Below are 23,667 nucleotides of genomic sequence, written 5' to 3'. Positions count from 1 at the left end.
GCCTGTGATTGTGTATAAAATTAAACTTGATAATCAGCTGACCTTAAGATAAAGGAGAGTATCCTGTATTACCCAGGTAAACCCAAGGTAATCTGGTCCCTAAGGGCAGAGGGGAAGACAGAAAGATGAAGCAGAAGAGACAGAGGGAGAAGAGATGGGCAGCCTGAGAAGATTGATGCCATTTCTGGTTCTGAAGTTTAGGGATCATGTGTAAGGAATGGAGAGAGGCAGGAAGGAAATGGGGACCTCAATCCTATAACCACATCGTACTGAACTTTGTCAATGATGTACATGAGCTTAAAAGTGGATTCTTCTCCAAAGCTTCCAGAAGAAACAACCCTGCTAACATCTCGATTTTAGTCCAGTGAGACCAGTGTCAGACTTCTGACTTACAGAACTTGAAGGTAATAAATTTGTCTTAAGTCACTAAGTTTATGATTATTTTTTAATGGCAGCAATAAATAACTAAAGCAAACACCAGTTGTAGCTCCCTCAAAATCTTTTCATAACTATTATACTCTTGGTCTTTCTAAAGAGAATTGCTCTTTCCCTTATCTTGGCAATGGAGCATCCCCTCATCCTGCACTCATAACATGAGATTCATAATATTAGCCCTATTTCCTTGTCAATATCTTACCTAAAACAGTTGATTGTAAGTTCCTTGAAAGTAGAGAACAGGTATTAGTCATCTTTATCTCTTGTTTCATAAGGCTTAGGAGAAGTTGTTTATTTCTACCAAAGAGATATTTGAAACTCATTTGAGGGAGAGGGGGAAAAGACCCAATCAGAGGCGATACTTTTCAGTCTGGGATCTACAGTGGTAAGTCTGACAGTCAAGTGGGAGTGCTGAGCTCCAATCCACTTAACCCAAAGGAGAATAACTACTATAGGAATGTAGAATGACTACTATTGGAATGTAGACAGCTGGATTCAGGGAGTGAAGACAAGAACAAGCATGTTGAGAGCAATTCGAGAGAGATTACCTAAAATATCTGCTGGTGTGAGATTCACCTGTTGAGCCCCCTGGGATGTGACTGGCCTGACTTGAAGGGTCCAGGGCAGTGTGGGTGATATGTGTTCAGAGAATGATGCTTCCCTAGCTGGCAAGTGATATACATTTCTGGACCACTATTGAAATACAGCTTCCAGCCAAGGTGTTATATCTGGAGTCCTAGAGATTTAATTACAAAGGATTCTAGAGCCAGATTTATAGTGGGCCTTGTATTACCTTACTTTGTTCCATGATCTAAGTCTAAAACTTCAAAAATAATGTGTCCTACCCCCTTCAATCCCCCCCAACTCCCTCACTCACCCCACCACCACCACACATGAGCACTTGATTTTAACTTGGAAAGTTCTATTATAGAGCCCACCTTCCCTTTGGATCTCAGCTAATTCCAAGAGCCCTTTTGGTTCTCTCTCAGAAATGCAGATCGCCACCTAATCAAACTTTTCAGCTCACCAATTCCAAGTTAGCCTCTCCAGCCAAGTTATCCCTGGAAACGTATTTTAAACTCTTTTTAGCAGAGAGAAATATTTGGATTTTTGCCTATTTTGCAAAGGCTGAGAATCAAATTACAGACGCAGAGCTTCTGTTTTTTTTTTATATTATGTGTCTGTATTATTTAAACATACATGGAAAATAATATTTTTCCTTAACAAACTAAAGCTTGCTGGCGCCAGCACTGCATTGGTGACTGTGACCATTGTGTGGGTCGTGTCACCGGGATGCAGTCAGAGGCCTCAGTGAAATAGTCTGAGTGCACAGAACGGAGCCAGACTGGGACATGGAATGTGGGCCTTCCCTTTGCTTTTCTGGAAAGGGATAATTACTGACTATACAAAAACTTTCCATTGATTATTCAAATGTTGCCTCCTCTGTCTCAGTGCAGGTCATGGTAGGCTCTCAGATACTGAAATGTTATTCTCCTTATATAGGTGGAGATTCTTTTCAATTAAAGGACTTTTCCTTCCTCTAATCTTTTTTTTTTTTAACTTTAAAAACATTCTTAGCTCATGTATCTAAGCCACGTAAGCACATGTGTTTTGTAATGTTCCATATTTCAAAAGGAAAGAGTGAGATCCTTTGAACATATTTTCCAAGCATCTCAACTGAGTAACAAACTATTTTATCTTCCATGTCTGTGAATATTTTGCAAATGAATGAGTCTGTTACCCCTAAATTTCTTATAGCATCATTAGCATAGACTTCACTTGGGAGTTGGTTAATATTTGAGCAGCAGCTGAACTGGTTTACAGTTCCACAGTCCAGAGAGGAAAAGTTAGCTAAATAAATTAATAGTGTAAAAAAAAAAAAATCAGACGCTTTTTAAAGCCAGTTAAGAAAACAAGCTATTCACAATCACTTTAGATGAATCATTAACATTCTAAATTCTAATAACAAATTTATTAATCTGCTTCATTAAGGCAGACATTTCAATTTTCCCTGCTAGGAAGCTCCTTATTAACATAGGTCAAGTTACTATGTTTACCTGAGTTAAGTAAAATTATATATCTTAAATATTTCACCTCACTAATGATGCTTGACTCCATCTTATTTCTATTTTTGTTGTTTAGTTGCTCAGTCATGTCCAACTCTTTGCGATCCCATGGACTGCAGCACACCAGGCTTCCTTGTCCTTCACTATCTCCTGGAATTTTCTTTTTTTTATTTGAAGTATAACTGAAATATAACATTATATCAGTTGCAGTATATAACATAATGATTCAATATTTGTGCACACTGAAATGATCACCACAATAAGTCTAGTTACCATCTGCCACCATACAAAGTTAGAACTTTGTGTATGTGTGAATAAGTTATTTTCAAATATGCACCGCAATATTATCATAATGTACACTATGCTATACATTACATCCCCATGACTTATGTATTTTATAACTGGAAGTTTGTACCTCTTTACCTCCTTTACTCATTTTGTTCCCCACCAAAACCTGCCCCTCTGGCAAGCATCAGTCAGTTCTATAAGTCTGGCTTTGTTCTGTTTGTTTGGTTTGGTGTTTAGAGTCTACATATAAGTGAAATCATATAGTATTTGTCTTTCTCTGCTTTATTTCCTTAGCATAATACTCCTAGGTCCATCTATCCATGTTTCCATAAATGGCAAGATTTCATTGTTTATGGCTAAGTAATATTCCATTGTGTGTATATAATATTATATATATATAAACATAGGGGTGCATATATGATTTCAAATTAGTGTTTTTCTTTTCTTTGGATTCCACCCAGAAGTGGAATTGCTGGATTTTCTGGTAGTTCTCCTTTTAACTTTTTTGAGGAACCTCCATACTATTTCCCATAGTGGCTGTACCAGTATACATTCCCACTAACAGTGCACAAGTGTTTCCTTTTCTCCTCATCCTCACCAACACTTGTTATTTCTTGCCTTTTTGATCTTAGTCATTCTAACACGTGTGAGGTGATGCCTCTTTGTGATTTTGAATTGCATATCCATGATGATTAGTGATGCTGAACATTTTTAAATGACCTATTGACCATCTGTATGTTATCTTTGAAAAATGTCTATTCAGATCCTCTGCCCATTTTGTAATCAAATTGTTTTGTTTTCACTTTGAATTTTATGTGTACTTTATATATTTTAGATAATAACCACTTATCAGATAAAGGATTTGCAAATATTTTCTCCCATTCAACAGGTTTTCTTTTTGTTTTGTTGACAGTTTGCTATGCAGAAGGTTCTTAGTTTGATGTAGTCCCATTTACTTATTTTTTCCTTTGCTTTTGGAATCAGATATGAAAAATCTTTGCCAAGACCAGTGTCAAGGAGTTTACTGCTAATATTGTCTTCTGGGAGTTTTATGATTTCTGGTTTTATATTTAAGTCCTTCATCCATTTTGAGTTAATTTTGCACATGGCATAGGCTAGTAGTCCAGTTGTATTCTTTTGCCTGGTCTGTCATCAGTTTGCAGAACATAATCTATTGAAGAGACTCTTTTCCCAACTTTATATTCTTGCTCCTTTGGCTACGTACTTGGCCATATATGTGGGGATTTATTTGTGGCCTCTCTATTCTTTTCCATTGAACTATATGTCTTTTTTTATGACAATACCATACTGTTTCAATTACTATAGATTTGTAATATAGTCTAAAATCAGGGAACAATGATGCCTCCAGCTTTGTTAATCTCTCTCAATATTGCTTTGGCTGATTGGAGTCTTCTGTGGTTCTATTCAAAATTTAGGATCTGTTTCTCTGAGAAATACCATTGGATTTTGATCAGCATTGCACTGAATGTGCAGATTGCTTTGAGTAATATGGACATTGTAACAATATTGATTCTTCCAATCCATGATCATGGAATATCTATTTATTTGTGTGTTCTTCAATCTTTTATAATTTTCAGTGTACAGGCCTATTATCTCTTTGGTTAAATTTATTCCCATGTATTTTAATCTTTTTGATAAAATTGTAAATGGAATTTCTTTCTTAATTTCTCTCTCTGAGTTTGCTGAAAGTGAATATGAGAGATCTTTGTATATTGATTTTGTACCCTGCAACTGTATTTAATTTATTAGTTCAAACAATGTTTTGGTATAGTCCTTAGGATTTCCTCTGTATAAAATCACATAGTCCAGAGAGTTTCACTTTGTTCTTTCCCACAGCCCCCCTCCTCCCCAGTTTTGATGGAAACTTTTTCTTTCTTTATTGCTCTGGCTAGGACCGCTAGTACTATGTTGAAAAAAGTGGTAATAGTAGGTATCCTGGTCTTGTTTCAAATCTTAAGAGGAAAACTTTCAGTTTTTCATTGTTGAATATGATGTTAACTGTGGACTTATCACATATGGCCTTTAATATGCTGAGGTACATTTTCTCTATTCCTACTTTGTTGAGAGTTTCTATCCTGAATAGATGTTGAGTTTTCTTAAATGATTTTTCTGCATCTATTGAGATGATCATATGATTTTTTATTCTTCATTTTCTTAATGCTTATTACTTTGAGCAACTTATGGATGTTAAATTATTTTTATACCCTTGGAACAAATCCCACTTGATCATGGTGTACAACCCTTTTAATGTACTGATGAATTCAGCTTGCTAATATTTTGTTGAGAACTTTTGCATCTAAGTTCATCAGAGCTATTGGCCTGAAATTTTCTTTTTTTGTGTGTGTGTGGTGTCCTTGTCTGGTTATTGGAGAAGGCAATGGCACCCCACTCCAGTACTCTTGCCTGGAAAATCCCATGGACGGAGGAACCTGTCTGGTTATGGTATAAGGTAATGCTGACTGGAAAAGGTCAGTTCTCATTCCAATCCCAAAGAGAGGCAATGCCAAAGAATGCTTAAAATACCGCACAATTGCACTCATCTCACACGCTAGTAAAGTAATGCTCAAAATTCTCCAAGCCAGGCTTCAACAATACATGAACCATGAACTTCCAGATGTTCAAGCTGGTTTTAGAAAAAGCAGAGGAACCAGAGCCAACATCCATTGGATCGTGGAAAAATTAAGAGAGTTCCAGAAAAACATCTATTTCTGTTTTATTGACTATGCCAAAGCCTTTGACTGTGTGGATCACAATAAACTGTGGAAAATTCTGAAAGAGATGAGCATACCAGACCACCTGACCTGCCTCTTGAGAAACCTATATGCAGGTCAGGAAGCAACAGTTAGAACTGGACATGGAACAACAGACTGGTTCCAAATAGGAAAGGGAGTATGTCAAGGCTGTATATTGTCACCCTGCTTATTTAACTTATATGTAGAGTACATCATGAGAAACGCTGGATTGGAAGAAGCACAAGCTGGAATCAAGATTGCCAGGAGAAATAGCAATAACCTTGGGTATGCAGATGACAACACCCTTATGGCAGAAAGTGAAGAGGAACTAAAGAGCTTCTTGATGAAAGTGAAAGAGGAGAGTGAAAAAGTTGGCTTAAAGCTAAATATTCAGAAAACTAAGATCATGGCATCTAGTCCCATCACTTCATGGGAAATAGATGGGGAAACAGTGGCTGACTTTATTTCTGGGGGCTCCAAAATCACTGCAGATGATGATTGCAGCCATGAAATTAAAAGACACTTACTCCTTAGAAGGAAAGTTATGACCAACCTAGACAGCATATAAAAAGCAGAGACATTACTTTGTCAACAAAGGTCCACCTATTCAAGGCTATGGTTTTTCCAGTAGTCGTGTATGGATGTGAGAGTTGGACTATAACGAAAGCTGAGCACCAAAGAATTGATGCTTTTGAACTGTGGTGTTGGAAAAGACTCTTGAGAGGCCCTTGGCCTGCAAGGAGATCCAACCAGTCCATCCTAAAGGAAATCAGTCTTGGGTGTTCATTGGAAGGACTGATGTTGAAGCTAAAACTCCAATACTTTGACCACCTGATGGGAAGAGCTGACTCATTTGAAAATTCGCTGATGCTGGGAAAGATTGAGGGCAGGAGAAGAAAGGGACGACAGAGGATGAGATGGTTGGGTGGCATCACCAACTCAATGGACGTGAGTTTGGGTAAACCTCGGGAGTTGATGATGGATAGACAGGCCTGGCGTGTTGCGGTTCATGGGGTCACAAGAAGTCAGACACGACTGAGCGAATGAACTGAACTGAACTGAATGCTGACTTAGGAAAATAAGTCTGGAAACATTCCTTTTTCCTCAATTTTTTGGAAGAGTTTGAGAAGGATAAGTGAAGCCATTTGGTCCTGGACTTATCTTTATTAGGAGATTTTTGATTACCGATTCAATCTCCTCACTAGTAATCAACCTATTCAAACCTTCTATTTTTTTTTTTTAATAATTCAGTTATGGAAGACTGTATGTTTTTAAAAATGTATCCATGTCTTGTAGGTTGTCCAATTTGTTGCTCTCTTATTGTTCATAGTAGCCTTTTACAGTCATTTGTATTTTTGTGGTATCATTTGTAATTTCTCTTTTATTTCTGATTTTATTTGAGGCCTCTGTCTTTTTTTCCTGGTGAATCTAGGTAAAGGTTTATCAGTTTTGTTTATCTTTTCAGTGAGCCATCTGTTAATTTCATTGGTCTTTTCTATTGTCTTTTTAGCTTCTATTTTAATAATTTTTACTGTTGCTTTCCTTAAGTATTGCAAAGCTTGAATCCTTACTTAATTCACCTGTACCCCACGTCCTCACTGACAGCTGAGTTGTGTTTCATAGGATGGTTGTCAAGAAGGGCAGTAGTAAAATTAACTGGCAAAATCTTTCTATGCATGCAGTTCAACCAAAGTTCTCATAAAGTAGGCCTTACCTGTTTCTTCACTAGTAGAGGAAAGTGTTCCTATTTTTTGTCCATGTGCTCCATGCCAGGCTGTTCTAAGCACCTTAAATGTATTACCTTATTTCATCCACCTGTGATGAAAGTACAGGTCCTGATAATTTCCTTCTCTACTTAGAAAACTAGGGATTTAGGCTACGAATCATGTTATTCCAAAGATTATGAATATATGTAAGGGAATCAGTTCCTTAAATCTAAAAAAAACATCCCATAGAATATATTTTTAAAAGAAAAGCAGAAACATTTCACAAGCCCAGAACTTTAGTGGAACTGAATTTATTGTTCAATTTAGGGAAACCTGGATGGCTACAGTCCATGGAGTCTCAAGAGTTGGACACAACTGAGCAACTAACACTTTCACTATCTTACAACTAGTACTATAAGCAATAATTGTAGTAAATAGTTTTGAGGAAAATGATGATGGAGTTGAAAATCCTTCTAAACTAAATATTTTGGAGATAGCTCACACGGAGATTAAGAGAGGGGGTTGTTTCTCCTTTCTCTTTTAAGAGTTCCCCAGGGAGAGTCATTTTCTGATGAGTCCCTGCAGGGGGTGGGATGGTGAGTCATTGCTGTGTAAGACCAGCTGGGTTGGTGCTAGCAGTGGGAGAATGGCATTGTTAGAATCTTCTTTAAAAAATCAGTTACCTCCAGCCTCTCCCCCCACCATTCCACTCTTCTAAGCTGAGTAACAAAGATAATACTCCAGCACATTCCCGATGTCATTCCCTCTGCCTGGAGAAGTCACCTCAACTTTCACCTCAAGGGTCACAAAGCATTTTTCTCCAGAAGGACTTTCCTGCCTCCTTGAACATGACTTCTCTTGTTTCTGTTCTATTCCCCATCTCCATGTCTGCCTCATCAGGGCAGTGCCTCCGTGCATTGGAATCCTTGTTCAGTAAGTTACCTTCTCACTAGATGTCAAATCTTCTATGGGTACTCACTGTCTTTACAGCTTGGCATGCCCATGGCTTTACTAAGTCATTTTGCATGTTTTGGGAATGAATAACACTCACATGAACCCATTATGAGATCTATAAACCTATGTTTAAGCAATAAAAGTGAAAAACAAAAGGGCAAAAATGTTACCCTCAGGGACCTGATTATTAATTGGCTGTAGAGCTTTGTGTTTAAGGGCCTCTGGTTCCTCATCCATAAAATGTGAGAGTTGAAATAATCAACTCTCGGTAATATTGCCAACAACTAGAAATAGCTAGAGTCACAGGCTGATCCTCCATCTGGATTCAGTCCAGTTTTCCTTATATCACAGGTCCTACCAATGGAATCTTCATACCCTAGCTTTGACTTTGTAGCCAAAATCTTAGCAATGTGAATTTCAAGAAGGCCATTGAGCCCTAAATCTCAATTTCAACATTTCTCACTGATTTTGTTTGAAAGAAATGACCACCAGGAACATTGCAATTCAGATATGAAATCAACAACCTCAGATATGCAGATGATACCACTCTAATCAATAACCTCAGATATGCAGATGACACCACCCTTATGGCAGAAAGTGAAGAGGAACTAAAAAGCCTCTTGATGAAAGTGAAAGAGGAGAATGAAAAAGTTGGCTTAAAACTCAACATTCAGAAAACGAAGATCATGGCATCTGGCCCCATCACTTCATGGGAAATAGATGGGGAAACAGTGGAAACAGTGTCAGACTTTATTTTTGGGGGCTCCAAAATCATTGCAGATGGTGACTGCAGCCATGAAATTAAAAGACGCTTACTCCTTGGAAGGAAAGTTATGACCAACCTAGATAGCATATTCAAAAGCAAAGACATTACTTTGCCAACAAAGGTCCATCTAGTCAAGGCTATGGTTTTTCCAGTGGTCATGTACGGATGTGAGAGTTGGACTGTGAAGAAAGCTGAGCGCTGAAGAATTGATGCTTTTGAACTGTGGTGTTGGAGAAGACTCTTGAGAGTCCCTTGGACTGCAAGGAGATCCAACCAGTCCATTGTGAAGGAGATCAGCCCTGGGATTTCTTTGGAAGGAATGATGCTAAAGCTGAAACTCCAGTACTTTGGCCACCTCATGTGAAGAGTTGACTCATTGGAAAAGACTCTGATGCTGGGAGGGATTGGGGGCAGGAAGGAGAAGGGGACGACAGAGGATGAGATGGGTGGATGGCATCACTGACTCGATGGACGTGAGTCTGAGTGAACTTCAGGAGTTGGTGATGGACAGGGAGGCCTGGTGTGCTGCGATTCATGGGGTTACAAAGAGTCGGACATGAGTGAGTGACTGAACTGAACTAAACTGAATGGTAAAAAATAAGAGGGACAAAAAAGCCTCTTGATGAAGATGAAAGTGGAGAGTAAATATGTTGGCTTGAAACTCAACATTTAAAAAACTAAGATCATGGCATCCAGTCCCATCACTTCATGGCAAATAGAAGGGGAAAAAGTAGAAGCAGTGACAGATTTTCTTTTCTTGGGCTCCAAAAATCACTACAGTGACTGCAGTCATGAAATTAAAAGACTGCTTGCTCCTTGGAAGGAAAGCTATGACAAACCTAAAAGCATATTTAAAAACATATCTCTTTGCTGACAAAGGTCTGAATAGTCAAAGTTATGGTTTTTCTAATAGTCATGTATGGATGTGAGAGTTGGACCATAAAGAAGGCTGAGTGCTGAAGAACTGATGCTTTCAAATTGCAGCAGTGGAGAAGACTCTTGAGAGTCTCTTGGACTGCAAGGAGATGACATCAGTCAATCCTAAAAGAAATGAACTCAATATTCATTGGAAGGACTGTTGTTGAAGCTGAAGCTTCAATACTTTGGCTACCTGATGCTAAGAGCTGACTTATTGGAAAAGACCCTGATGCTGGGAAAGATTGAAAGCAAAAGGAGAAGTGGGCAGCAGAGGATGAGATTGTTGGATAGCACCACTGATTCAATGTACACGAATTTGAGCAAACTCTGGGAGACAGTGAAGGACAGGGGAGTCTAGGGTGCTGTAGTCCATGTGGTCACAAAGAACCAGACATGACTTAGTGCCTGAAAAACAACAACAATAACACGTAATGCTGTCTGATAATGAAGACATAGATTGTGTGATACTGAAAGTAATGAAAGGAACTTTCTATCACAAACTGTGGTCATCTGCGCTCCAAAATACTCTTGAGATATAAAACGATATTGGTGAATAAATATCCACAATATCCACAAAATACAACTTTTTTTTTCAGAATATAACTTTCAAGGTTTAAATTTTGTTTTAGTAAAGGAAATAATATGTGATCTTAAGAAGAGTCAATAGTTATTGACAATTAGATTAACATGTTATGTGACAGGTAAAAGAATGAATTAATTCCACTTATAAATCTAAACACAAAGAACAACAAAAAAACTGAATTGCAACAGCAAATGCATTGGATTCAGACAGATTTCTTTAGTCTAATTTTACCTTACAAATAGCAGGAAGAAAAATTTTACTTCAGAGCATATTCAAAGGAAAGTCTTCCTTCCATGTAAAATCAAACCATCTTACAAATTAGAAGATATTGTAACTATCCCAACTTTAGGCAGATAGAATTTGTACAGTACACAGCTGTCCTTACATTGCCCTTTTGTTACTATAAAGTATAGTAAAGAGACTGATCCCTGCAGGAATGAGATATGGCCTTTTTTTGTTGAAGAGAGTTGCACTTTCATGATTTCCTACAAAACAGCTGCAAAAATACCTACAGTAGGGCATCTGGAATTCTTAAAAGTGACTTGAGGATTTGTAGCTAATGAAACATTGTGAAATAACACTCACCATGTTGTAAAAAATACCCTTAACCATTTATTAGCATTCTTTAAGACAAAAATAAAAGGTACCCTAAGCACATTAGCCCAGCTTGATTAGAAGAAAATGCTAAAGTGACAAAGAAATTGTGTAAATAGATGCCTTGCCAGAAACAGACCTTGACATCATAAGACATTTCAATCTCTTTTAACAGTTATGAAGAACAATGTGGTAAAATCCCACTGTGATGTCTGCAGCTTAAACTGTTTGATCAGATTCTGGAGCATCATCAGTAATAACTTACATGTTCTTTAAAAATGTGGTTTCCTGTTGAGACCAAGCACTGTTCCCAGAAAAAAAAGGAATTCTTTTAAAGATGTTTTTCATTTTTACCTCTCACAAAATAGGACTATCAAAGTGAAAGCAATGGCCTTTCCATGAGAACTTGGGTCAAATAAACCATGTATTGTTCCATCTTAAAATGAAACATCTGGCTGACTTAAGAAGAAAACGAGCTTAATTATTTCTGAGTATCTAGCAGAGAGGTTAACTTCAAAATCTATATGTCTTTCCAAGATGGACATGGAAGGAAGAAAAAAAAACTATGAAGTTATTTTTGACTCAGGAAAGTAGATCTGGAGGTAATTTAGTGAACACAAATTACCACTGACAAGGGAAGAAATAATTTATTCTCCTGGTGAGTCTTTTTATATGAGTGGGCAGCATGGAGCTGTCAGCAGGGAAAAGGCATTTGGATGGATTTAAAAATAATTTAAACCAAGTCCAATATCCTATAAGATATCTAGGACATCATATGAAGTTGTGGGACTTCTTGGAGAAGTTTTATTTCTAAACTGAAGCTTGAAGGTGAAACTATGAGATATAAATTCAGGTGGAGGAGAGCTTGGAGATAATATATTTCTTAACAAATTCTTCTCCCTCACTTTTGTTTTTTCTTTTTTCCTGGGTCTTCAATCTAATAGTCTCTGCTCACCAGAATGTTTATGGATGTCTACTTGGAATGCTCCTCCCAATGGCTCCATCCTTCGGGGAACCTTGGTTTCCTGATGGTCACTACCAGGTATAATCTCCTGGAAGGGTGTTGTCCTTTCTCTGCTTGAACCATGGCTCCTGGTTGGGCTAGGATACTGATTGGATACATGTCCATGCTTTCCCTCATTTTCCTATTTCCTCTTCTCCACTTTGGGCATCACTTAAGATTGAAGGGGTGGTCAGACTTTCCTGCAGGTATAAAGGAAGGAGATGCAAGATAACTATATCCTAGAAGACAAAAATTATAACTGTACTCTAAATCCATTTTCTCCCATAGTTTGAGGAGAAAGCACACAGAACTGGAAGGAAAAGCATCTTCACAAAGGGTATCCTTGGGGACATACTCAACCTTGGCCTGCTAACTTACACCTCTCTCAATGATTTCTTCACCTAATCTCCATGGTGTTAAACTCCACACACTTTGGGGGAAACCCATCTTCCTTACAGGCCCCTCCTAGGGTCTGTCCTCTTTCCCACCCAGCACTATACTTCCTCCAATTCAGAATGCTCTCTGGCAGGAAGGGGGCACTAGGAGGGAATCGTGATTGCTGGTCTTTGACATTTTAAGTCTTGTAGAATATAGCTCTCTAGCCATCTAGCCCTCTTCACATGATGGAGGCACACTGAGTTGAACTGACATGTATCACAAGGACATACCTTAAGCCTCAGAGACAGTATCACCTAAACTTACAAGAAATAAGAGGAATAATGATCAGACTGCCTCTCTCACAGTGGACTTTCACTTGCCACACAGAGCACTAAGACTTCCACCCCTGAATCCCAACTGCCTCCTCCATTGTCCTCTCTACCATCTGCAGAAATGACCATATAGCTTTGGTCAATTCACTCCTTTAACTCTACACATTTTTATCACCCAATTTGATATGGCCAAATAATTCAAATTCTTATCCAAGAATCATCTAAGATGGTCCCTTTCTGGGATAAGAAAGTTACAGTAATATCAAGAAATATTTTGTTGAAGATTCCATATCCAGTCATCATTCATCTAATTAAAGAAGTTAAAAATTTGAAAATTGACCAGAACTCTTGGGAAGTACTAGAGCTCTGTTCTAAAGACCAAATGCAGGTGGTGCTGAAAAGAACAGCAGGTTTTCAAGAACCCTCCAAGCAACATCCATGCGTCTGCAAATTGAAGTGATTGGCCTCATTGTTTAGAATATTCCGAGACTCAGGCAAGTCCTGTCTTCAGCGCTGCGACTCTTTCTCGGGAAAGGTGTGTGTGTGTGAGTAGTAGCAGTAATAGAAGGAGTAGTAACAGCATTGGTAGATGTGTGGGCTGGGGCGGGGTGGTGTATACAGGAAAGAACCACCAAATGCTTTTCATGGCAAAACGGTCTAGGAAAGGAAAATTTCGTGTGGAACCAAGAATGACTATAGCAGATCTCTTGATCATAACCTACCGTATAGAAACCTTTCAGTACTTTTAGCCTTTTGTCTTCCCGGGAATCAGTTGTACAACAAGTTATTTGCTCAGTAATCCCACAAAATTAGGCAATCATAAAATTCACTCACACTAACTACATTTTCTCACTGTAACTTCTTGGGTTCATGCTCCTGCATCTGTTTTTTAAACAGGTGTGGGCAGGGCAGAGGGAGTGGGAAAGCCTGTCTGGGAGCTTCAGCCCAGGTGGAGGGAGTGGAGCCGGAATGAGCTGCTGAGAGTCTCATTTCCATCACGATATGGAGGCAATTACCTGCGCAGATGTGACCCACTTGGTTTACACCAGGTCCCTGGGAAATGAGTCTGCATTGGCAGGGCTCTTGTTTTCAAGGCTATGTAAATATACCATGTAGGAAAAATGGATAGTTAACCTTTAAGAATAAACCAATAATAAATTCATAATTATATAACTAAACAAAGACATTTAACTCTATTTCAAAACCTGATATGAGTGGCTCAAAATATTGACTAAGATGAATGCAAAATAACCAGGTGACTTTAATATTCTGCTGGCCTTTGGGTACTTTTTTTTCTTTCAAGGATAAGAACATCACTTCCCAGCCAAGATTTTGAGTTGTTTTGATAGTTCTCTGATCATTCCCAGAACTGTGAAGGAATTCTCAGCTTTAAATCCTCTGAAAAAAATACAGGTACTCGTAATCCAATATTTGATTATTTTAATGGGGCATCGAAGGTTTAGGCAGAGTCATGAAATCCAAACAAGCAATTGAATGTTGCAACCCACTTAATAAAATTAGTTCCAGGACACACAAATCACTCAGTTGGAAGAGAATCTTCAAGAAGAGGTTATAATTAAAGTAAGAGGGTTTCTCATCAAGACAGAGCCTTAGGACTTTGGCTCTGAGGTATATAAGCTTTGCACATTCTTTGAACCTGTCCTCACTACTTGAAAAGAGAGGGAGAGGGGGAGATGGAGCTAGAGCCAGAGCCAGAGCAAGAAAGGAAAGGAGGGAGAGAATTTTAAGGAAACTATGACGCATAAGGGATAAAAAGAAAAAACATCTGCTGGATAATTAGCAAATTCCTTCACAAAGAGAACATTTAAAAGTTTAAAGTTTTCGACACCAACTAGACCACACTGTTTCCAAAGTAATGCTTACTATTATTTTCTATTCTAAATTCAGTCAGTTCAGGAAATTCTTTAAAGAGGAAAGTAGGGGAAGAAGTGGAAAGGGGTGCCCTCTTCAGTAACTACCAATTGAAATCTCAATCTGTTGTGAAGTTTTGGTATCTTGTGTCCCCCACGAGGGGGAAAGAGCCTTAAATATCATTTCCAAGCTGGCTCAATATTCGTTTGTCCTCAATTTGAACCAAATTAATTTGATATCCAAATGTGCTACTTTTTAACCAAGTGTTGTGCTATGCTCAGTCACTCAGTTGTGTCTGACTCCGAAGGCCTTAGGACTGCAGCCTGCCAGGCTCCTCTGTCCATGGGATTTCTCAGGCAAGAATACTGGAGTGGGTTGCCATTTCTTCCTCCAAGGGATCTTCCCAACCCAGGGATCAAACTCAAACCTCCTGTGTCTCCTGCACTGCAGGTGAATTCTTTACCTGCTGAGTCATTTGGGAAGCCCAACAAAGCAAGTAAACTATATATTTCAACTTCTTCAGTTGCTGAAGTGGAAAGGGGTGAATTGTATTTTTAGCTGAGCAAACATAAAAGGGAGCTGGAAATGGTTTGGGTCCCATATCCAGTAAGGAAAATGGAGAACCGGTGGCCAATCAGTCTACAAAATTGGCTGAATTTCAAGAAGAAAAATGGTGATGAGAAAGGTTTTCATATTTAACATTTTAAAAATAAAAGTATACTTTAAGTACAAAAGGATAAGGATAGGTAAGATAAGGAAGTGAAGCTTACTTCCTACCTGAGCAAAGAGATGAAAACAAATTTAAAGTCCTTTAACCCATCCTCACAGGGCCAGGGCAACAAGGAGGGCTGCATTCCCGCTGCTAAGGCAATAGGAGAAGCAGGAAATGGAGGGAAGCAGGAAGCGTTCAGGCAACAGCATCTGGAATGGCTGTGGCCTTACCCGTTACAGTTCCTTGACTGTTTGTTACTCTGTACTTCCACCCCTCCTCTTTCTTTCTCTTCCACTCCTTCCTTCTTTTCATGCTCTTCTTACTACATTGGGTCTGCTACATCTTCTAGCCTCTTCCTCTCTGAGGCTAACACAAGGACGAGGTCTGAATAAAAGCAAGATTCTGGCAGTATCAGGGAAGAGTGGTTAAAGATATTCCAAGCTCTAACTTCCACTTCCCTGAGAAATCAGGTGATTTTAGTCAGTGAAAATCCATGATTTCTTGGCATCCCTCAATATATCATGATTTATAATATAAGAATTTGCAGGCATGTTCTTTGGTAAATAAAATGCACAAAATTAGTCAACACAGTTTATTTGGGATTATCCTAACCACTAGCTTATTTGCTCACTTAAATGTCATGAAAAATTACAAAGGGCTCTTCTCATGCCTCCCTTATTCTGTCTCTTCCCATCCTTACTAGTAAATTTATCTGGTGGGTGGACCTCATAGGCTTCATAGATCAATGACTGATGATCTGGAAGTTCTTAATGGCCCATTGGGTTCAATCCTCATGTATTTGTATTGAGGGTGGGAGGAAACATGTGTACTACCCTCCTTTCTGAATATGATCCTAACTTTTCCTGCAAGATAATCAGTATAAATTACAGTTTGAATGAACTTGCTCACATTCTCTGAGAATACACACCAGTAGGCAATCTGATGACACCATCATAGAAAAAGCCCTGACTTTGACACAGTTCAAACAGGAACATTCATAAATGTTTCCATCTCCAAGTATCTTCTTATTATATGCAGGCAGAAAATTGATTGAGTCAATTATATTCCACTGACCTGAAAAAAAACTTTTTGCTGATCTCAAATTTTTAGACCCTGACTGTGTAACAATCAGTAAATTGTTACCTATGTAACCACTTTGTACATAGTAAGAACCCACAGAACATTTGTAGAACTGAAAGACTCCCATTCTAGATCTTACTAAAATCTTATATCAAAGGCAATTCATATACATATAAAATAAATTCTGAATAAAAACTGTATCTGTCAGGGTCCAACCAGGAAAACAAACCACTCGAGGTATATAAAATAGAGGAAATTTAATTCCTTCCACAGATGATAAATGGAGATGGGGATGGCAACCCACTCCAGTATTCTTGCCTGGAGAATCCTATGGACAGAGGAGCATGGTGGGCTATGGTCCATGAGATCACAAAGAGTTAGACACGACTGAGCAACTAACACTTTTATACTTTCAAAGATGATAGAAGCTAAGAAGCAGAGCCCACAATGGTGGTACAACCCAGAGGCTGGCAAGAGCCAATGTGAGACCCTCTCTGAGGCTGGAGGAATAGAGAAAAAGACCACCGTTATCCACATCTGGCACCATGGCAGAGTGTTAGCTTAGTTAATATGAACACTGAGTGCAAAATAAATTCAGGAAAAAGTATGGCTCCTGACACATTATACCATGAGTGCTCAATATATATTTATAGGTCCCACGCATACATCAGGATGACTCAAGTCATCAACAAGCTTTTATGCAAAATTGGGAACAGAGACATTTGAGATAGCATCAAATAATTATTTCTTTTCAGTTATTTATTTCCAGTGCTGCCTACACATGCAAAAAGAGTCACTTGATACATGTGAATTTATTGGGATCATTACCCTGAATCCAAGACAGCCAACTACTTAGTTTTCATTCTCTTTAAGAAAGCAAAGCTTGGCAGGCCTGGAAAACCCGCAGTCTACAGGTCGCCCATTTCTCTCCAAGCCTTTTGCCCAGCCTTTTCACCAGTCTGAGAGCCTATGGTGTCTGGCTTGTGGCTAGACCACAATTCTGAGGCAGTTGGCAAGTGGGGGCTGTGCCAGGCTGACTTCACTGTGATGGTATCAAAGTTGGGGTTGGATTGCCAGTCTCAACAAGCTGATACCAAAGTCAGCCCCCTCCTCCAACCTGCTCGGTTTGTCTGCTGGAATAATTGGCCAACATTAAGCTAGAGACTACAAAGACGAAAGGATTATTTAAGACCCCAGTAGACCAGTTTCCCAATACCAACTGTTGCAAGTAAGCATTGTGTATCATGTCATGTAAAATAAGGTAGATTTTAGAGTCAGCTAGACCTAGCTCCAAATCCCAGTTCTTTTGCTTACTCACTGTATGGCACTGAGCATCTCAACCTTTCATCGATAAAATCGGTAGGATTAAGGGCACAATGCACACGTAAGCTCAGTTCTCCATGTAACATACACTTTATGTCCAGCCAATGACATATACTGTAAATGTGAATGTTTAGTAAAAGCTATTCATTGATAATGGTGGTAATCCATGAAGGATATAGTTTTGCAAGAGAATATTGGGCAAGCCACTGAAATAAAGTTACAGTGCAAGTAGCCAAATCAATTGCATATGGATGTTTAGTTGATGTGTGCTCTCTCTGTTTGAGACAAAAATGTTCTCTAGGCTGCTTACCTGAAACTTGAGGTCATGCTTCCCACACTCATGATGGTGATTCTGATCCATAAAGTCAATAGCCCCTGCAAAGGAACATTCCAAACTGGGTCAATACATAGGAACTCAGAAGCAATACAATTACCCCAGACTTCATTTTGACTGAGCAAAACCAGCCCTAAATAATTTTCACTTTGTATATGTAGATTGTTCTGTACTGACTGTAAATGTAAACAGAAGCACTAATATTTGCTGTAGTAAAACTGTGGCGACTAGGAGTTTCAAAGCAGAGTACCGTTTGCTGAAGCCATCCGCACTCTCTATCTGTTCTCTCCCCTCCCTTTGTCTTTCCTTTGCCCCTCTGCTCCTCCTACTGGCATTTCTTCCCTTTCCTGTCTGCCCTCTACCCACAGGGACTGCTCGCCATAAGATGAGACACATTTAATTATTCAGAGCAAAGCATTCAACAGGCCATCTAAAAATGTGATACATCTCCAAATAATCATATTAACTATTTTGTTATTTCAAATTTAAGAAATCTGCACATGAGAACTGTCCAAAAACTAGGCAACTGCTTTTCTTTCAGGGGGTATGTTGACATTTTCAGCAAATAATTTCCAAAACACTATGTGATGTTTGAAGTTGTTTTTCTAACTAAGACAATGTGTGTGGCTTGAAAAACACATTTGTGTGGTATGTTTTCGTAGATTGGCTTGCCAGGTGACCAGAAATAAAAAGCATGTCCTTAAAATTCCCTCCTCCAAGGTCTATCTTCCCCAGTCAAGGGGGTTCAGTGCATTCCAGCTTTACATTTTTTGCTCTAACGCCCTGTGTGGCCTTGCTCAGTTTAGATTTGAACCCAGTTCAAAAAAGCACAAGTCCAGGAAAAGATTGTGCAAGAGTTTTGTGTTTACACTGCACTGTACATTCTTAACAATACTGGCTATTTAATCCATAAACATCGATTTAAATTTTATGAGATTACCAATCAGCGTCTCAGAAAATATTACAAATTTAAAAGCAAAAATAGAGAAAATACTAAATAAAGCAATGTTTTCCCAGAAGTTTATGCAAGATAATGAACACAACTGCATTGATCAAGTCAGCGAGGCAAACATTGGTAGGGAGTCCGCTTTGTTGCTGGGTGCTCAGAGGAACATAAAAGTGAGCAGGATTCTGGACCTTCTCTAAGGAAAAATTCTGTTGTGGTACAGAGGGCTTTGTTTTTCCGGACCTTTATCACATCAGACTGTAAATTATCAATTTATTAGAAAATCATTGTGCAGTCTCTCTCTATCCGAGCTTGTAAGGACATTGATCTTGGGGAGTACAATACAACTTACAAATTCCATAATTCTGCTCGATTTTCTTATGAAGTTTTAAAGATGAGTGAGAGAAGAGCATTTTTATTAAATAATTCTTCAAATTTCCTATATTTATCAGTGGAAATTTTATCACAGTAATGATAAAAGCTACCACTGAGGAAGGTCAACTTACAATGTGGCTGGCACTGGTCTAGTTTTAAGCATTTTTACATACAATCATTTCTTTAGTTCTCAGAATAGCCTTTGAGCTGGGATTCAAGTTATCTATCACGATGTAACTAACTAGCTTAAATTTAGTGGCATTAAAGAATAACCATTTTTCTATGTTCATAGATTCTGTGGATCAAGAAATCAGATGCGGCACAAGAATTCAGACAGAGAGGACTAGGTTTCCGCTCCACAGTGTCTGAGATCTGGGTGGGGAAGACTTAAGCAGCTGGAGGGGGCATGTCCAGAGAGCCGGGGACTGGAAGCACCTGATGCTGCTTCCTATACATCTGACACCTGGCCTGGGATGACTGGAAGACTGACTCAGGTGGAACTATGGATTGGGACACCTACTCGTGTAATGTCTCCTTGGAGCTTGAGAGTCCTTACAGCACAGCAGACTTGATCTTCTTATTTGGCAGCTTTGGATACCAGTGAGTAAGGCAGAAGATAGACACCAATGGGTTGGCTGACCTTGAGTCAGATGTTTATATTTGTGGCCAGTGAAAATAGGACTATGTTTTCAAACTTGGACATCCGGGCTCACAAGTCTGGGTATTTCCCAGTGAAAGGAACTATTTTACAGTAAAATTCAACCTAGTGGAAATTTCTGCAGTTGCAAGTTGCAAAGAAGAAAGTTTATGTTTTCCTTATAAACACTTACTAAGAATAAACTTTATATATGATGATAAGTAAAAATTAAATAAACAGGAATCAAATACATAGGAATGAAAGCAATGAGGTTGAAAAGAAGAAGGACGATTGAAATGAAAAGGAAAGGAAAGAAAAGGTACAAATCAAGAGGAAAAGAACAGAATTCACCAAATGAAATGTTTCCCTGAGTTTGTGTGTGCGTATGAGACCAGTGGATCAGTGAGAAAAAAAATGAATCAGGGTTTTAGAGAAACAAAAATGCAAAACAGAGAAAAAGAGGGGGTGGGATATTAGTTGGATTATAGCCAGTTTTCCAGCTCCAAACATCTGGAGCCAAGACAAGGAAAGGTGAGGCCCTGTCCTTTGCTGCAACACTTGCCTCCACAGGGGCTGGTTACTCAGGATATTTACATTAAATTAACGTGGCTGGCTATGGCTGTGTTCAGCACTTGGATACGCGGTTAAATAATCAGTGTGGTTTGGCTGCTGGTTTCTTTACTGTGGTTGAATAATTGGTGTTGTCTTGGTTGCTGGCTACTTAAAAAATGTATATGTGCACTTGTTTCTCTTTTTTCTTTCTCTTGAGCAATTTTGACAAGCCCTTGGCAGAAAAGTGGCTGACCAGCTTTCAAACCGGTGCTTTTTCTCCTTGTCATTTATGCTTCCCCCAGATGGACTTGAGAATCTTAAAGACTTTTCTTCCTGGAATCTAGACGATGTGCTCTGTGTTAGGAAAGAATTCAGCTCACTTCTTTTGTTTGTAGCAAAGAGATAAGGCTGAGTCTAAGTGCAGCTGTGGTTTACTAGAAATGGATGCTTCTTTTCTAGGTATGATTCACTAGGTCCTCAGATCCACCATAAGAATGGGGAAAGACAATTACAATGACCTTTGGATAAAACAACCCTGCGTTGGTGCTGTGCTTAGTCACTTAGTCGTGTCTGACTCTTTTCGACCCCACGGACTGTAGCCTGTCAGGCTCCCCTGTCCATGGAATTCCCCAGGCAAGAATACTGGAGTGGGTTGCCATGCCCTCCTCCAGGGGATCTTCCTGACCTATGAATCGAACCCACTACTCTTATGTCTCCTGCATTGGCAGGTGGGTTCTTTACCACTAGTGCCACCTGGGAACCCCCAAACAACCCTATATGCAGGCATGTTTCCCATGTTAGTCACTTGCTATATCTTTAAAACGTAGAACAGTACTTGATACATAGTAGGTGCTCAATATTTGGTAAATAAAGGATAATAACTGAAAATTTATAATTCAGGATTGACAGTACTTCTATTCCAGAAAGTTTGCTTCATTTAGTTGCTTTGTTGATTTGCTTAACAGTTGTCAAATTACCACAAGCTGTTCTGCCCTGGGAAACCCACTCCTCCCCAGATGGCTCTGTCTTTTCTCATATTCCAAGACCCAACCCTGACTTCAGGCAAATGATGATCAGGGTGAATAATCCTCCTTCGGCAGCAAACTGGGACAGGAGTATCAAGAGACAGCACAAGTCAGGGACAAGCCTACACCTGCCAACAAACTCCAATGATATATGCATATACATCATGAATGAAGGCAAAGTCTTTAACTGCTACTCGGAAACCACAGGTTCTCAGGGTCCCAGAGGATAAGGAAACCAAAGGTCCAAGTTTGAAGTCACATACAGAGAGGAAACTAGTGTTTCTGAGTAGGAAGTGGAAAAGAAAGAGTGTTTTTTCAAATATGTGTCATCAGTATTAGGATAAATTCACCTCTCCTAGAAGTCTAGAACATGAATTTTATGTCAATCATTGTGGTTACTCAGATTCAGGATAGATTGGAAAGTATCAAGTTTCTTAATATTGATTCAGATCTATCTCAGGGCAGAGGTGAGGGTGAATACCTAAGATTTTAAAGGGATTTTGGGAGGATTCTTTAGAATTCATTGATCTTGCCATTTTAGTAAGGAGTTTTATTTCCCTTTATAACAGGCATTCTTCAACACCTTTTTTGAGAACTACTAAGACCAAGGATAGGAAAACTCCCAGGAAATGCAAACCTTTCATCCCCCACACTGTGCTGGGTGCTATGGAAACAAGGTGAAATGGTGGCCAAGGTGGCAAGCTTAGCAGATCACTTTCTGGGCATTCTCACTTATTAGGTGTTGTTGGATCACTTAACTGCCTTCAACTTAAATGCCATCAATCTTTACCTTATTAATTTTCTGAAGACATAAATAATAATGTTTGTCTTACACATAATAAGAGAAATTAAAATTAAAGCTACAATGAGGTATAATTTTCATCTATCAGATTGACAAAGATCCAAAAGTTTAATAACATGTTGTGTTGGTGATGATGCAAGCAGATAGCACTCCCGTACGCTGACACAACTTCTATGGAAAATGGCTGACCCATTGAAACAGCACAGAAACCAGCTGAAACTGGTTTTGCCTCCTTAAATAGGTTGATTGATTAATCAACACGAGTTATTTTAGAGAATAGCACTTCACCTGTGCAAGTTAAAAAGCCATGTCTCCAGGATGACCTTGGAACTAAGAACCCCCAGCCCACCTAACTCAAATAGAAATGTTGCCACCAGAGCCCTTTGTGAAGCAAGAAATTGGTCAATATGGAAAATCTGACTTCCAACATCAGTCCATACATCAGTTCATAGCTTACATGAACTGATTCAAGACTAGCCAATCAGCCTCCAAATTTGAAACTCCCCAACCTTTTAAATTTCACCCTGAACTGTGGATCATGGAGACAGATTGGAGTCTGGCCTCCTGTCTCTTTGCTGGTCAACCTCACAATAAAGCTCTTCATTTTCTCAAAAGCTGGTGTCATGGTACTGGCTTCTGTGTCCACAGGGGCAGTGAACCTGCTTTGTAACACTATCATAAATAGAACTGTGGATCTATCACAGTTTAAAATGTACCTCCTCTTTGATGCAGTAATGTCACTTCCTAAAATGTATCCTCTGGCTGTATTAAAGTACTTATAAAAAGACATATGTGCAAGGTTACTCACTGCTGCATTGAAACCACAAAAAATGAACTTTGTTCATCAGTAAAGGACTGGCTAAATAATGTATGGAACATCAAAAAAATGGGATACTATGCACTCATCAAAAGGATAAGCAAGTAATAGATCAGTGCTTGGAACAGCATCCAAAATATATTATGAAGTGAAAAAAAGGCAAAGATTATTATTTTAAAAGATTTATTTTGTATACATATGTAATATCTCTGGGGACACATATAAAGCTTTGATAACAGTTGTTGAGGGAGGTGAGTATGTGGGTGCAAAGGTGAGTGGGAGTCTTTCTGGACATGTGAATGTTTTTATACCTTGTATGTTTCGCACTATATACATATATTTCCTATTCAAAAATGCATTTGAATAATAATAAAAATAAAGTGACAAAGAAAACATGGTGAAAGGAGCTTTGGTAA

The 23,667-nt window shown here is 38.8% G+C and overlaps 1 long non-coding RNA gene across 2 annotated transcripts in view; it reads right to left on the bottom strand.

Annotated features, from left to right (window-relative positions):
• The window catches only part of LOC104969425 (uncharacterized), a 73,697-nt gene that overhangs the window by 33,374 nt on the left and 16,656 nt on the right, over window positions 1-23,667 (bottom strand). For both annotated transcript variants that reach the window (XR_009495636.1, XR_009495635.1), the window contains exon 2: window positions 18,074-18,138. This is a non-coding gene — a long non-coding RNA (uncharacterized lncRNA). The remainder of the gene's footprint in view (window positions 1-18,073; window positions 18,139-23,667) is intronic.

Source organism: Bos taurus, chromosome 8 (assembly GCF_002263795.3).
Source record: "Bos taurus isolate L1 Dominette 01449 registration number 42190680 breed Hereford chromosome 8, ARS-UCD2.0, whole genome shotgun sequence".
NCBI classification, from domain to species: Eukaryota; Metazoa; Chordata; class Mammalia; order Artiodactyla; family Bovidae; genus Bos; species Bos taurus.
The sequence above is the reverse complement of the archived record's forward strand: the minus strand, read 5'-3'. Positions and strand labels throughout refer to the sequence as shown.